The sequence below is a fragment of the Mizuhopecten yessoensis genome, unplaced genomic scaffold, assembly GCF_002113885.1.
Source record: "Mizuhopecten yessoensis strain PY_sf001 unplaced genomic scaffold, ASM211388v2 scaffold8057, whole genome shotgun sequence".
Classification (NCBI taxonomy): Eukaryota; Metazoa; Mollusca; class Bivalvia; order Pectinida; family Pectinidae; genus Mizuhopecten; species Mizuhopecten yessoensis.
In genome coordinates, this window is record NW_018407357.1 from 94,140 (window position 1) to 109,544 (window position 15,405).

Consider the following 15,405-nt stretch of genomic DNA (forward strand, 5'->3'; position numbering starts at 1 on the left):
ATAAATTTAAAAACAATAAAACGATATTAAAGTTTGGAACATAAACTCCTGTAGCTTGTCTTATAGCTATTCCAAATCTACCTTACACACTTTTAATTGTGTATTGAATCCAGACAGAGGTTGTTGTGTCAAGTCCTCCAAGTTCATTGCATGTAGGCATTGTATGATCTGAGCTACAACTCCCCATTGCAATATGAAAAATATTTATGTTATAAAAATTACCAAGGGGAAACAGGTAGGAAAATGATTCATAACAAAAATATATGAACATAGATGAATATCTACAGAAACAAAAAAATATCAACATAGATGAATATCTACAGAAAGAATATTTGGAGTAGAAGAGAGTGGTCTATTTGTAGAGATTTTTCTATGGTGCCTGTAACATCCCTGAGTGGCTAATCAGGTTAAGGATCTCCTTCGTAGGTATTTTTATTTCATTAAATTAACATTCCTGGAGAGAGATACATGATGTTCTGATTTATTCATGTAACTGCCCTATGGGGAGTACTAGGACATGATGTCTGTAAATTAGACATAAAGAGACAGAGCAAACTCAAGGGAGGGGAAGAGTGGCCTTGGGTGGGGGCTGGGGGTTGGGAGAGTGGCCTGGGGTTGGGGCTGGGGGTTGGGAGAGTGGCCTAGGGAGGGGGATAGAGTAGCTTAGGGAGGGGGAAGAGAAGGGAAGGGAGAAGGAAGAGACAACTAGGGAGGGGGAAGAATCAGCTTGGGAGGGGGAAGGGACAGCTATGAAATGAGAAGAGGAAGAAGAGGGTATATTTGGGGAGGAGGTAAAGGGGAAGGATATCTAAAATTAGAGACAGGGGAGGGGCCATGGTGTTAGTGCTATTCCAGTAGGAAGATGTCTATGAGAAGAGAGGAGCCTGGAGAATGTGTTAAGGGTATTAGGACCACCACAGTCCAGAACGAGGGAGAGACGGAAGACAAATGATAGGGAAGGCATCCAAAGACCAGAACCTTCATTGTATGCTGATTAAAGTAATTAGGAAGGGAGCAGTGTGAGAGATGAAGAGCCAGGATGTTCATGTAAAACATAATCTTGTTATTATATCTATAAAGATTAATCCAATTAGCCATATATAAAGTGATTAATCCAATTATCATATCTATAGAGATTAATCTAATAATCATATCTATAGAGATTAATCAAGTTATCATATCTACAGAGATTAATCAAGTTATCATATATAGAGATTGATTAAGTTATCATATCTATAGACATCAATCCAATAATGATAACTATAGAGATTAATCCAATAATCATATCTATAGAGATTGATTAAGTTATCATATCTATAGAGATTAATCAAGTTATCATATCTATAGAGATTAATCGAGTTATCATATCTATAAAGATTAATCGAGTTATCATATATATATATAGATTAATCAAGTTATCCTATCTATAGAGATTAATCAGATAATCATATCTATAAAGATTAATCCATTAGTCATATCTTTAAAAGTTTACTTTCATATTAAACTTTTCATTCCCCTGATTTTTATGATACCTACAAAACCTCATCCTCTTTTATATATCCCCTACAAAACCTCATCCTCTTTTAAATATCTCCTACAAAACCTCATCCTCTTTTAGTCTCTCCTTCAAAACCTCATCCTCTTTTGAATCTCCCCTACAAAAACTCATCCTCTTTTAAATCTCCCCTACAAAACCTCATCCTCTTTTAGCCTCTCCTTCAAAACCTCACCCTCTTTTGAATCTCCCCTACAAAACCTCATCCTCTTTTAAATCTCCCCTATAAAACCTCATCCTCTTTTATATCTTCCCTTCAAAACCTCATCCTCTTTTAAATCTCCCCTACAAAACCTCACCCTCTTTTATATCTCCCCTATAAAACCTCATCCTCTTTTATATCTCCCCTACAAAACCACATCTCCTCAATTACGTTCATGTGAAATATCACGTTTGAGCCAGATTCTGTCAAATAATGTGGTACGTTTATAATTTTGTAGGTTAAAGGGACATCACGTGAAAAGGCGTTTTTTTTTTAATGAATGTATGTATTGTATGCACTTCCACTTATGTTACCTCGCTATCCCCATATTCATAGTCCATTCCAAATGTCCAGTTTGACCACTTGAATTGTTCGGGAAAGCCCGGCTAAAAATAGCGCCGATAACGTCACCCGATTAGGCAGCAAACACAAGTGGTGCGAGCGAGATGAAACGGTTTACAAAGGGGCCCTCAGAGAGGGGCCGTCAGGCAACTGCAACTTCTTACCGCACTATGAAACCAAGTTATATGATTTCTAATTCCGTATTCAAACTTATTGAACAGTAATTATTCATCATCAGAAGTTAATTGCACACTTGCCAATATTAAGAATTTAAATTTATTTAGCTTTTAACATAAATTTGTTGCCAATAAAATTAAACAAAGGATGGGGCACAAGTTTTTACAATTTATCACAGCCTTCTCCCGTGACCGGTACAGGTGGTACGGGGCTAAACACTCCCTCAACAATGGGACAAACCTTTCTGTAAAAAGGAATATTCACGAGACGAATATCCCTTTTCAAATGTTTACATAAAGTGCATATATGCAATGACAAACTACACGCGAATATAAAAAGGAAACGTTTGTGAATTTATTTATTACATTAAACAACTCAATGTCTTTGGCCATTTTTTTTCTAGACCATGAATATAAATCTATGTATACTCTCTTTCCCACTTTCACTGTCTCCAAACGCTAACATTTAGGAAGTCATATTAACCATCACACACAATAAACTGTATGGCAAAACCACTACGTGTACATGTAGAATATGTGTCAATAAGGAACGTGTTGAGATACTTGATAATTATATTTTTTCAATACTTTACAGAGATTAAAGCATACTTTTAAATGGACCTTTTTATGCTGAGACAACTTTTCTTTAATCAGTTCCTTTGGTCCGAAACAGAAGCCGTAGTTATCGGCAGCACGCGCCATTTTTATAACGTAATCAAATATTTTTTCCCCTGTTTTCAATACGTATTCCGATTCTATCTGAAGTCGAAAATTTATTCTTTATAGAGAAAAGGTTGTTACATGATCATACATTCTAAGTCAACATCATATGAAAACATGAACTGTTGAAAAATTACGATTTAAAAAAAAAGTGTTATGCGATCCTATTTACTAGAAGTAGGTTCTCCTTCCTCAGTTATTCATCCTGGTCCGTCATTTTGACATTTTTAATCTAGCTGCGATAACGTAGCTTTCTAACGAAGAGCGATTTTTTTTTTATATATTGCGTCGTCGCGCCAGGGCAGGCCGGGTATTATATTAGTACTAATTTAAAACTTGCATGTCAAAACAAAAAACAATCGTTTAATTCAGCAATATAATTAAATCATACCATTTTACTGATCCCGGTAATATTATAAATTATGTAAATCTAATAGCGCACGTATCTCATTTGACCCCGAGCACCGACAGAGGATCAGAGAACAGAATACGCCGTGGCCATCACAGCAGTTATCCCTTGGGGGGCCTCATGGCAAAATCAAACTAACCAGTCACTTATCCCTTTCGTTTGCATAAACCACTGTATAATTAAAAAAAACACAAAGTAAACTCTCTCCGATACATGCCCATTAACATATTAAACTAAGTTCATCTGTGTTCAAACTCACACAATGATACTAGCGAGGTTAATAGTTTTAGATATTTATTCATAACATAAACAGCGCTAGCATTTCTGTCGATTTTATTTCAGCTTAACCGGCCGCTATCCGGAAGAAAACATGCACCGTACTGACTGCTAGGGCAGTTATTTTCTGCTTTGAATACTTCCCACTGGCAATAATGATTCCGTAACGTACCCCTTGCGCTATCTTTTGACCATTTGGCAACTATTCGCTTCGTAGCTGACACGGTACAACACTTTTCTTTGGCTTACTTCACACGGCCAGTCATTTTGTTTACAAAGAAATGGTGTGCTATGCGCATGCGCTAGTAGAGGGAAATCCCTGAACAAAACGTTGGTCAGACAGGTAGAAATACCGATGATTATCTTAGATTTAATCATTTTTATGAATCTATTTCAGTCAAATCCGATCGGCATTTTCCATAAGGAGTCTCACTTGATATGTTTATGTAGTATTTGGAAAAAAGACAAAAAAAAAAGTTACTTCAGCGTGATGCCCCTTTAAACAGAATACTGTCGAGACACGTGCACACAGTCACTCCATAACTGATTAATCTCTCACATTATAATTGACATTGCTACAAAACTGATAAAATCACTCATATTATTTTGGTTACAGAGCATTGATTAATCTAAAAATCAGTGTTTTCTACATCAGAATATCATGTCACTATAGCTACTATTACTATATGGAGGACAGGAGTTATACATCCAGGTCACATGATGAGGGAATGCAGGCTAAACTCACCACATGATCTCCTGTCCCTATAGCTACAATATGATAGACTCATAAATCACTTGGTGAGGATATTCCATACCAGTGAAAGCATATATGATGGAAAACATGTGTTTAAAGAGAAATTATTTATTAAATATATGTACAAGAAATCTGTCGGAGATAACTTCAGGGAATACATTCTTAACACCTGTTTCTATGAGCTAATATACAGCTGGTATAGGCTGAGCTAAATGTACCGGTAGATCCGAGCTGGGCGCTTCATGGAGGTCCATATATTTCCTCTACCAGCAGTTACAGGCAAGTCCCTGTTTCTTGTCATCCGTTTCAGTAATCTCCATGATTTCTTTTATAATCTGTTATAATATGTGGTACATTTTATATATCGACCCAACAGAGTGATATTGTCCGAGACAAAGTCAAGGTCAATATCACTTCCCCAGGTCCATATATAACCACATATTTACTGAAATAAAAGTCCTTAATTATTATATTAATATAGATTTAAAAAAGATATTTTGTGAATATGTTTTATATTAATATTTTATAAATATATTTTATATTATTATTAAACAATTATGAAAATTTGTCAGAAAAAGTGTGTTTCCTTTGGCAGAAATTGAAAAATGTGACATTAATATTACATGATGACAAAATGATGTCATAAAGAAAATATTTAGGTGATCTTACTAAAAGTAGTAAAACTGAGTCAGCATATCACAAATCATTGACCTCAACGTGATTATGAACCAACCAACGTGATTATGAACCAACCAACTTGATCATGAACCAACCAACGAGATTGTAGAAAAAAGTGGTGTCATCTAATAGTACCTGTTAGTTCGAAGTCCCGTCTCCTTCAGTCATCTGCTGAAGTGAGGTCATTGTTTTCTTTTTTAACTGTTACTGAGAGGTCCATAACAGGTTTCCCCTACAAGTTGTTTCCTTGAGGTCAATGTTTTGGTTTTTGTGTCGCCTGCAAAAAGCTGGTGACACATACATGTAGGTTTTCTTTGTCGTTAGCGGTGTCGGTGGCGGCAGCAACGTCGTCAGCACAGAGATTTTCATGCGATAACTTGAGTTTCCTTGTGCCGATCAAACTCAAACTTCATGCAGTGCTTCCTTACCAAAAGTGCTTGCTTGGGATTGCTTTTCAGGTCGGAAGGTCAAAGGTCAAGGTCACTGTTGCTATAAATAGAAAATCAGTTTTCGTGCGATAACTTGAGTTTCCTTGGGCCGATCAAACTCAAACTTCATGCAGTGCTTCCTTACCAAAAGTGCTTGCTTTGGATTGCTTTTCAGGTCCAAAGGTCAAAGGTCAAGGTCACTGTTAGTATAAATAGAAAATCTGTTTTCGTGCGATAACTAGAGTTTCCATGGGCTGATCACTCTCAAACTTCATGCAGTGCTTCCTTACCAAAAGAGCTTGCTTGTGATTGCTTTTCAGGCCGAAGGTCAAAAGTCAAGGTCACTGTTACTATAAATAGAAAATCTGTTTTGTGGGATAACTTGAGTTTCCTTGGGCCGATCGAACTCGAACTTCATGCAGTGCTTCCTTACCAAAAGTGCTTGCTTGGGATTGCTTTCAGGTCGGCAGGTCAAAGGTCAAGGTCATTGTTACTATTAATAGAAAATCTGTTTTGGTCCGATAGCTTAAGTTTCCTTCGGCCGATCAAACTCAAACTTCATGCAGTGCTTGCTGTGGATTGCATTTTCAAGAAAAATTTGATGGATACCAATGAGGCAATGCTGGTCTTGCTTGTTGCCAAATAAGGGCATTATGTAGTAAATGCAAGAACCTTTTTTATTTTCTAATCAATTCCTTTCAAATTGTGTACAGTAATGCTATAACTAGAAGTAATAATGTTTAACATATATTGCAGGATTTTTAACAAGTTTCAACTTTCCGCGTTTTCATACCTGCTAAATGACCCGCATTCTGCGCGTCACGACCGCAAAATGAACCTATCACCCGCGACGATCTTTTGACCCGCGCGGGTCATACGTATCTCCCGCATCCCGTAAATATGACCCGCAATCACCCGCATCTGCGTCTTTTATTAGGATCTCCGTACTTCCGGAAATGTTCCGTTCGTGTCTCTCGGAAGTTTAGCTTTCAGTTATAGGTAAAGTCTGTATATTAAGTGATTTGTTGTCACAATGGCGTCCCTGTTTCGGAACCAGCCTTGCAAAGTCAAAAGGTGAGTACTGTTCACTGTTACTATAATGCATATAATCCCGATCGTAGCGCTTGTCATTTCACATTCACAAATGGCTTCTAACCCGAGAAAACGTTCGTTATTTTAGTGTTCATCGTCAAAAAAGAAAAAGTATGCCTGTAATTACAATGCTTCGTGGGAATAATATTATGACTGGCTTCAGAAGAGTAATATTGAACCCGATCATGCCTATTGTAAACTGTGTACCAATCATTTTTCGGTAGCTTCGGGTGCTACGTACGATATCAAAAGGCATGCAGTTAAAGAACCCTTTGAGAATGATCTTAGGTTTGGTGTGTTGTGTAGGCTAATGAAGGCATGTTTGGTACTTTCAGTGAGTAATGCTGACTCTGAGAGAATATTTTTCATGTTAAAGAAGATCCAGACAGAAGAGAGATCTGAATTAGGAAATGATACAATATGTGCTTTGTTATGTGCAAAACTAAATCAACATGGTTCATGCTTCCAGTATGCACCTAGGAAAATAAAAACATGTATATTGATTAAGAATATTGTAATAAAACAATTAAAGGTGTGATAAAATGTTTTGTTAATTTCAAAAAAATCATTGATCTTGCCAGAAGACAAAACATAATACGCCGTAAAGCAGAGACCCCGCGAAATTATTAAATTTCCACACACATTTCGTTCGCGCGTTATCACCCCCCACAGAATTCCCCATTGGGAGATTCAAAGGTTAGCAGGTCTGCGTTTTGGCATATCTGTTTATGTGATAACTAAAGCCAAAACACTTTTCTTACTCAAAGCGCTGAGCAGGCGACACATCCACTCCCGTGGAATTCTTGTTATTTATTTTGCTAAGGTCATTGATTCCTTTTTTAACTCTGTCAAACCTAGCCGCATTGCCTCTGCGATTGCACGGCGTTGTTAAATTTCCCAGAGCGCCGTGAGATTGCAGGAAAAACTGATACTTTTCATGCAGATGGCAATGTCGCAGCGTTCTCACAGCGACCTTGGCGTTTCTACGGAGCTCCGTGGCGTTCTACCGCATTCCTACGGAGTTCTAGTTGGCAACTGTCTGCACTCATGGCGCTTCCACTGCGTGCATTGGGTTGTCACGGCGTGTTTAAGCGCGGTAGAGAGGCAGTGTCATCTCGGAAAACGCCATACGATCGCCGTGCTAATGCCACTGATAACCATTATCAGTGGCACTAGCACGGTGTTTTGGCTTTAGTTATCACGTTCGCAATGCATCCTCTGTGCATGCCCACAGCGATTCTGTGGTGTTGTAAGAGACCTAACTGCGCTGCTACAACGACCTCAAGGCGATTCTACTGCGCTCTTAACAGAACGCCGACCACCGCGTTTGTTTTGGGCATCCTCAAAGTGTGCACCATCGCTCGGCGTTCTATGCTATCCCACCACCTTTACTGGCGATGCCACTGCGTTGCCGTGGCGATGCTTGGGATTCCACTGCGTGCAGATTGGCGTTCTGGATTTTTCTTGGACGCAGTGGGAACGCGGCCCTAGTGTGACAGGGGTTTTACTGAGAGGTCCATACCAGGTTTCCCCTATAAGTTGTTTCCTTGAGGTTAATGTTTTCTTTACCAGCTGTCAAAAGTGGTTAATTAGTGTTACCCTTTTCAGCTGTTACACAGAGGTTATTATAATTATGTTTTTAATCAGTTAATGGCTTTGTGTGGTTACTTTGCAAACCTACCTCTCTGTTGTTATCTACCGTTCCCATATAGCACCACATGCTGTCCAGGTAGCACAGTTCTAATCAATGGATTTTGATGCTTAAGAATATGGCCATAGCTGTAAATAGGATGTAAAGTACAAACAAACCAAACCCATGATTACATTCGAGACAGCACATACATTTCAGCCACAATATTCATGATGGACTCTCCTATTGTCACTTTGTAAAGTAGTAAAGCAAGTGTCTCCCTCTTTTAACAGTTAGGAAGGGGGAACATTTCATTTATCAAATTATTATCACTCCAGCTTTTACTCCCATCCCCCTAATCCCCACCATTTCCTGTAAATTTCACCTTCCTTAAAATGATTTTAAATCAATATTTTTTGAACCAATATTCATTAAAGTTACCGTGCTGCTAACCAACCTTTGATGATTTTCTTATCAGCAGGATGCACGTGGCATTTCTAATTTTAACTTTCCGTTAATGAGAAAGGTGTAAAAGGTATTGAACAAAAAAAAAAAAAAAAAAAAAAAATACATGCCATAAAGAATTGGATGATTTACATAAATATCCTGCATGATCCAATGGGCCTCTTAAAAATAATGATATTTCTTGTGAAATTTTGGCATGCTCCTGCTATTACAACCATTTTTTGCCTATACTGCGTACTTCATAAGTGAGTATAAAGTAACGGTAATTCAAGAATTGAAGATGTCTTTTATCATCACAAACCCATAGGGGTACATCTAGGCATGGTGGTGTGTAACATCCTAAAACAAGGTCACTGTGATCTTAATTGACCTTTGACCTTGACCTCAAGTACTGTAATAATGATTTCTGGAGGAAATCTCAATGGCTTTTCCTGAATTGGCATCAAACTTTTGTAATAATTACATACAGGTGCATCATAGGAATACAGTGTGTCACATCCAAAAATGAGGTCAATTTGAACTCAATTTCATCTTTGGGCCTTGACCTCAAGTACTAAAATAATGGTTTCTGGACCATATGCCAGCAGCCACTGTTAAACAAAGGTGCAATAACAAACTTTGTATATGGGTACATCATGGGAAGGCAGTGTGTCACAATCTCAAATGATATCACTCCGACTTCATTTAGACCTTTGACCTTGACCTCAAGTGCTAAAATAACTATTTACTGAGAATATTTCTTGCTGTTTCATGTATGGGAATCACACTTTGTATATATGTATATCATGGGAAAGTGTTGTATGGCAACTTTAAACAAATTATTGTACACCCCAGAATTGTGTGCTTGATCAGATCATGGGAAAGTGTTGTATGGAAACTTTAAACAAATTAATTGTGACCTCTGTTTGAAATTTGACCTTGACCTCAAGTTCTGAAATCATGGTTTCTGGAGAATATCTAAGCCGGTGTTTCATAAAAGAACATCAACATTTGTATAAAGGTACATCATGGGTCAGGGTACACATTGGACACTCAATAAATTTAGGTCACTGACATTTCAATTTGACATTTGACCTTGATCTCAAGTACTAAAATACCAGTAAAATAGGTTTCTGCAGCGTATTTTTGCTACTGATTCATGAATGAACTTTAAACTTTAATTAGTAGATATGTGGGAGGAGGTACTGTGCACCCTATGCTTCCAGTGTTGTTGTTTTTTTACAAATTATAGTTTTTCTTTTTTTACAAAAATGATTCAGAAGGGTTATCTTGCCAGTTTTCTTTATTTTAAATAAATCATGAATATTCCTTTACTTTCATTCGAAAATGCCAATGTTTACACCTTGAAATTCAAATAGCAGAGTAAAAGTTATTTATGATGTCATTTATGTATAATATATTTACATACAAACACATTTTACTTAGGCCCTTATTTTTGGATAGCTCCAATAAAATAACTGGATCATTCACCATTAGATTAATTTACCATTGTAAAATTGTAGCGGTGGCGATGATCTCAAGCTTCACACAATCTCATAATACTCCAGCTGCTATATGGGCGGAGTATTGTACACCCCAGAATTGTGTGCTTGATCAGATCGGGAAAGGATAGGCCTGCTATAAAGGCGGAGTATTGTACACCCCAGAATTGTGTGCTTGATCAGATCGGTAAAGGATAGGCCTAGTATTGGACATCCCAGAATTGTGTGCTTGATCAGATCGTTAAAGGATAGGCCTGCTATATAGGCGGAGTATTGTACACTCCAGAATTGTGTGCTTGATCAGATTGGTAAAGGATAGGCCTAGTATTGTACACCCCAGAATTGTGTGCTTGATCAGATCGGTAAAGGATAGGCCTGCTATAAAGGCGGAGTATTGTACACCCCAGAATTGTGTGCTTGATCAGATCGGTAAAGGGTAGGCCGTGATGTCGTTCCACCAACACATTTTAAGACTTATGTACCATTTGTCTTCATTTACCTTGTCTGAGAGGACCAGGCTCCCCGTTAAGGTGAATGCTTCTGACTGAACTGTGGAGGAAACTTGTAATGATGCCATACAGCTATGACTGACAATAGCTCAGGATGAAGGGAAGCTCTGTAAGACCGCCGCAGATGAATTTGACAGCCAAACCAATTAGATGACCAGGATCATTGATGTTGGTTTATAGAGAAAATGTCATTGCAAAAAAACGTTCTTCTTCAAATGCTTCCCAATAATACATTCTACTAAATAACTATCTTTTAATTTATTTATTTTTTACATTGACTGAAATACGAAATGCAAAATCAAATGACAAATAGTTCACTCGGTAAGTTATTAGATAGTTAAAATAAAAAAAAACAATTTTCTTTGCAGGAAAATGTAATGCATTAGCTCAGGGTTATTTAACTAATTCTTTAGAGAAAGCTGCTGAACGTGAAATGTATAGATCTCTCGATAATTATATTTATATCATTTATATTTTTAATTTCACCGAAGAGCTCGGAAGCCATTATTGTTCTTTTTATAGTCCATATTAACACCGCAATGTCTATTTGAAAAATTCCAGTATTTGTCTGTTTCACACAGAGGTATACTGTCTGGATATTTTTCTTCTTATGATGGTTAATTTTAGCTTGCCAGAGAGTTCCTTGGATGAAGTGAATTGAGTATAAATATTTGGAACCCATTCAGTAAACAGTTACGAGCTTCACCTTCATCTGTGTACAGTTGACCTTTAAGTGGGTACCAGCATTCCTGTGTTCCATTGTTTAATCGACCTTCAACTTTCCTTGAACTTCCAGATAAAAATACTCAGCAGTAAGATTAGGCTAGATAGCAACAGTGTAATATGTGGTCTAAATACATATATTTCTTAACTTTCAGCAGAAAATTGTATATAACTCATTCAGGATTGATCCTGTAGCTTATAGCCTCGTGACCTCATTATCACTATTTTTGGAATTTGAAATATGCCACATTAGTTTCAATTAACAACAGATATCCAATATGTGTAATAGAAAATGTTCTGTCCAGCCTGATGTTTGCATATCACAAACTGATACACCAAGTAAAGTCATGCGTCACCATATACTCTCATGTTATTTCTCTTGGCACAATATAACACATTATACAGATGGATTGAGGTTTATTTACCTGAAGCGGTCATATTCCCCAAGGGTAAAGCGCAAGGGGTAGATAATTGCTGAGGGTAAACAAACCTTCAGACCACTCCACTAGAATATGTATCGTGGATATTTAATTGTGTAGAATATGTATCGTGGATATTTAATGGTGTATTATTGAATAAATTTCTAACCATTACAGCATTGATATTTTTTATGAGTGCAAATCAAAGCACAGAGAGTATAAAACATGCATATATGCCACTCCCCCTTGTTTACAGAGAGTTAACTCTGCTCAGGCCTCTTCATTGGTGCATGCATGCATATGCTAAATCTCACTTAACCTCTGTTCCTTTATAAAAAACTTGTCATAAAACATACAAGCTAATCTATATTATGAAGTAAGTTTTTATCGTCTTATGAAGTATTGTTTTGCTCACCTTATACAAAGTGCTAGTGAGCTTCTGCCATGGTGCGGTGCCCATTGTCCATCCATACGTTTATTGTCAAATTTCTTCAAAAAGGCTACTAGGTAAGAACAGCTTTGAGGGGAGTTTTTATACATTTTGTATTGGGCATTCAGTGCCAAGAAGATTCACTATTGTGAATGAATGGTGTAGCCCTTGTCAGGAATGAGGACATCCTGGAGAAGGGGCAATGCCCAATAGGGGAAATAGGAAAAATATATTGGTGTCAGGTTCTCTGGAACATTTTCATTTCTAGTTCAGGAGAACAAAGTTAGTGATGCAGGCCCCATTGGCCCCTTATTTAAATGTCTCAGGTGCTTAATACATTGCAAGCATTATTTACTAAATATGACTTATGGAAACATCCCAATAATGATATCCTACATTGTATCAAGTGATGTACCAAAGCTCTATAGTACTCACAGTGTTGGTTCTCTCTAATACCATTCAACACTATAGCCGTAGTGACTGCAAGATATTCACATATAACCATAGCAGCTGATATCTCTTGTGTTGCCATGGAGGTGGAAGCTCTGAGATTTGTCTACATGTTCAGTGCACGCTAGGGTTGATGATTCGGAGTGTGACCAAGTAAAGAGGTCCAGGCTCATCATCAGCTCTTGCTGCATTGTTCTTAATGGATAGATCAAGCGAGTTGATTGAGTTGGCCGTCTATGCAGTGTGCCGTATTATTGTCGTGTCACAGGAGGACATGTGTCCATGTAGAGCTGATTGATCTGTGAAGGTGGGACTGCAACAGTTGGCTATATAGTGTGCAGTGTTTACTGGTGCTGGTGGCTCAGATGTACAAGGTTGGAGATCGCAAGGTGTCAAATTCACTAGGGTAAGTCACTTATGTCAATGTCAAAGCTTTTCAGTCCACTTTGAACAATGCTGTTACCAAAATCTTTTATCAGTGTGCAGAGAATTATACCATGTTCGTTTTCACATGACACCTTTTAATACATACACTTAGTCCTATTTTCATTTCCCAATGCCTGTCTAATTATCTGTTACTATATAACTCTCCATCTTACTAACCTGCTGTGTATCTATCTGTATTAAATCATACCTGTCTCATAGTGTGTTACTGTCTCTCCGTCTTACTGACCACTGATGTGGGTGTCACCCTTCCCTGCTGTGTATCTATCTTTATTAACCCATACCTGTCTCATAGTGTGTTACTGTCTCTCCATCTTACTGACCACTGATGTGGGTGTCACCCTTCCCTGCTGTGTATCTATCTTTATTAACCCATACTTGTCTCATAGTGTGTTACTGTCTCTCCATCTTACTTACCACTGATGTGAGTGTCACCTTTCCCTGCTGTGTATCTATCTGTATTAACCCATACCTGTCTCATAGTGTTACTGTCTCTCCATCTTACTTACCACTGATGTGGGTGCCACCTTTCCCTGCTGTGTATCTATCTTTATTTACCCATACCTGTCTCATAGTGTAATACTGTCTCTCCATCTTACTTACCACTGATGTGGGTGCCACCTTTCCCTGCTGTGTATCTATCTTTATTAACCCATACCTGTCTCATAGTGTGTTACTGTCTCTCCATCTTCCTTACCACTGATGTGGGTGTCGCCTTTTCCTGCTGTTTATCTATCTTTATTAACCCATACCTGTTTCATAGTGTTACTTTCTTTCCATCTTACTTACCACTGATGTGGGTGTCAACCTTTTCTGCTGTGTATCTATCTTTATTAACCCATACCTGTCTCATAGTGTTTTACTGTCTCTCCATCTTACTTACCACTGATGTGGGTGTCACCTTTCCCTGCTGTGTATCTATCTTTATTAACCCATACCTGTCTCATAGTGTGTTACTGTCTCTCCATCTTACTGACCACTGATGTGGGTGTCGCCTTTCCCTGCTGTGTATCTATCTTTATTAACCCATACCTGTTTCATAGTGTGTTACTGTCTCTCCATCTTGCTGACCACTGATGTGGGTGTCGCCTTTCCCTGCTGTGTATCTATCTTTATTAACCCATACCTGTCTCATAGTGTTACTTTTTCTTCTCGCATTTACCATTGATGTGGGTGTCAACCTTTTCTGCTGTGTATCTATCTTTATTAACCAATACCTGTCTCATAGTGTTTTACTGTCTCTCCATCTTCCTGACCACTGATGTGGGTGTCACCTTTCCCTGCTGTGTATCTATCTTTATTAAACCATACCTGTCTCATAGTGTGTTACTGTCTCTCTATCTTACTAACCACTGATGTGGGTGTCACCTTTCCCTGCTGTGTATCTATCTTTATTAAACCATACCTGTCTCATAGTGTGTTACTGTCTCTCTATCTTACTAACCACTGATGTGGGTGTCACCTTTCCCTGCTGTGTATCTATCTTCATTAACCCATACCTGTCTCATAGTGTGTTACTGTCTCTCCATCTTCCTTACCACTGATGTGGGTGTCGCCTTTTCCTGCTGTTTATCTATCTTTATTAACCCATACCTGTCTCATAGTGTTCCTTTCTCTCCTCGCATTTACCATTGATGTGGGTGTCAACCTTTCCCTGCTGTGTATCTATCTTTATTAACTCATACCTGTCTCATAGTGTGTTACTGTCTCTCCATCTTACTTACCACTGATGTGGGTGTCACCTTTCCTGCTGTGTATCTATCTGTATTAACCCATACTTGTCTCATAGTGTGTTACTGTCTCTCCATCTTACTTACCACTGATGTGGATGTCACCATTCCCTGCTGTGTATCTATCTTTATTAACCCATATCTGTCTCATAGTGTTACTTTTTCTTCTCGCATTTACCATTGATGTGGGTGTCAACCTTTTCTGCTGTGTATCTATCTTTATTAACCCATACCTGTTTCATAGTGTGTTACTGTCTCTCCATCTTGCTGACCACTGATGTGGGTGTCGCCTTTCCCTGCTGTTTATCTATCTTTATTAACCCATACCTGTCTCATAGTGTGTAACTGTCTCTCCATCACACTTTCCACTGATGTGGGTGTCGCCTTTTCCTGCTGTTTATCTATCTTTATTAACCCATACCTGTCTCATAGTGTGTTACTGTCTCTCCATCTTACTAACCACTGATGTGTGTGTCACCTTTCCCTGCTGTG

The 15,405-nt window shown here is 38.2% G+C and overlaps 1 protein-coding gene across 5 annotated transcripts in view; it reads left to right on the plus strand.

The window, feature by feature from the left end:
• Nucleotides 1–15,405, plus strand: part of LOC110454779 (potassium voltage-gated channel subfamily KQT member 1-like) — a 104,758-nt gene that overhangs the window by 11,163 nt on the left and 78,190 nt on the right. Inside the window, exon 1 of one of the 5 annotated variants that reach the window (XM_021504478.1) lies at nucleotides 12,838–13,145. The exons of the other annotated variants lie outside the window; for them this stretch is intronic. The gene's annotated coding sequence lies outside the window, so the exon portion shown is untranslated. Of the gene's footprint in view, nucleotides 1–12,837; nucleotides 13,146–15,405 lie in introns of those variants that run through there. 5 annotated transcript variants of the gene reach the window in all.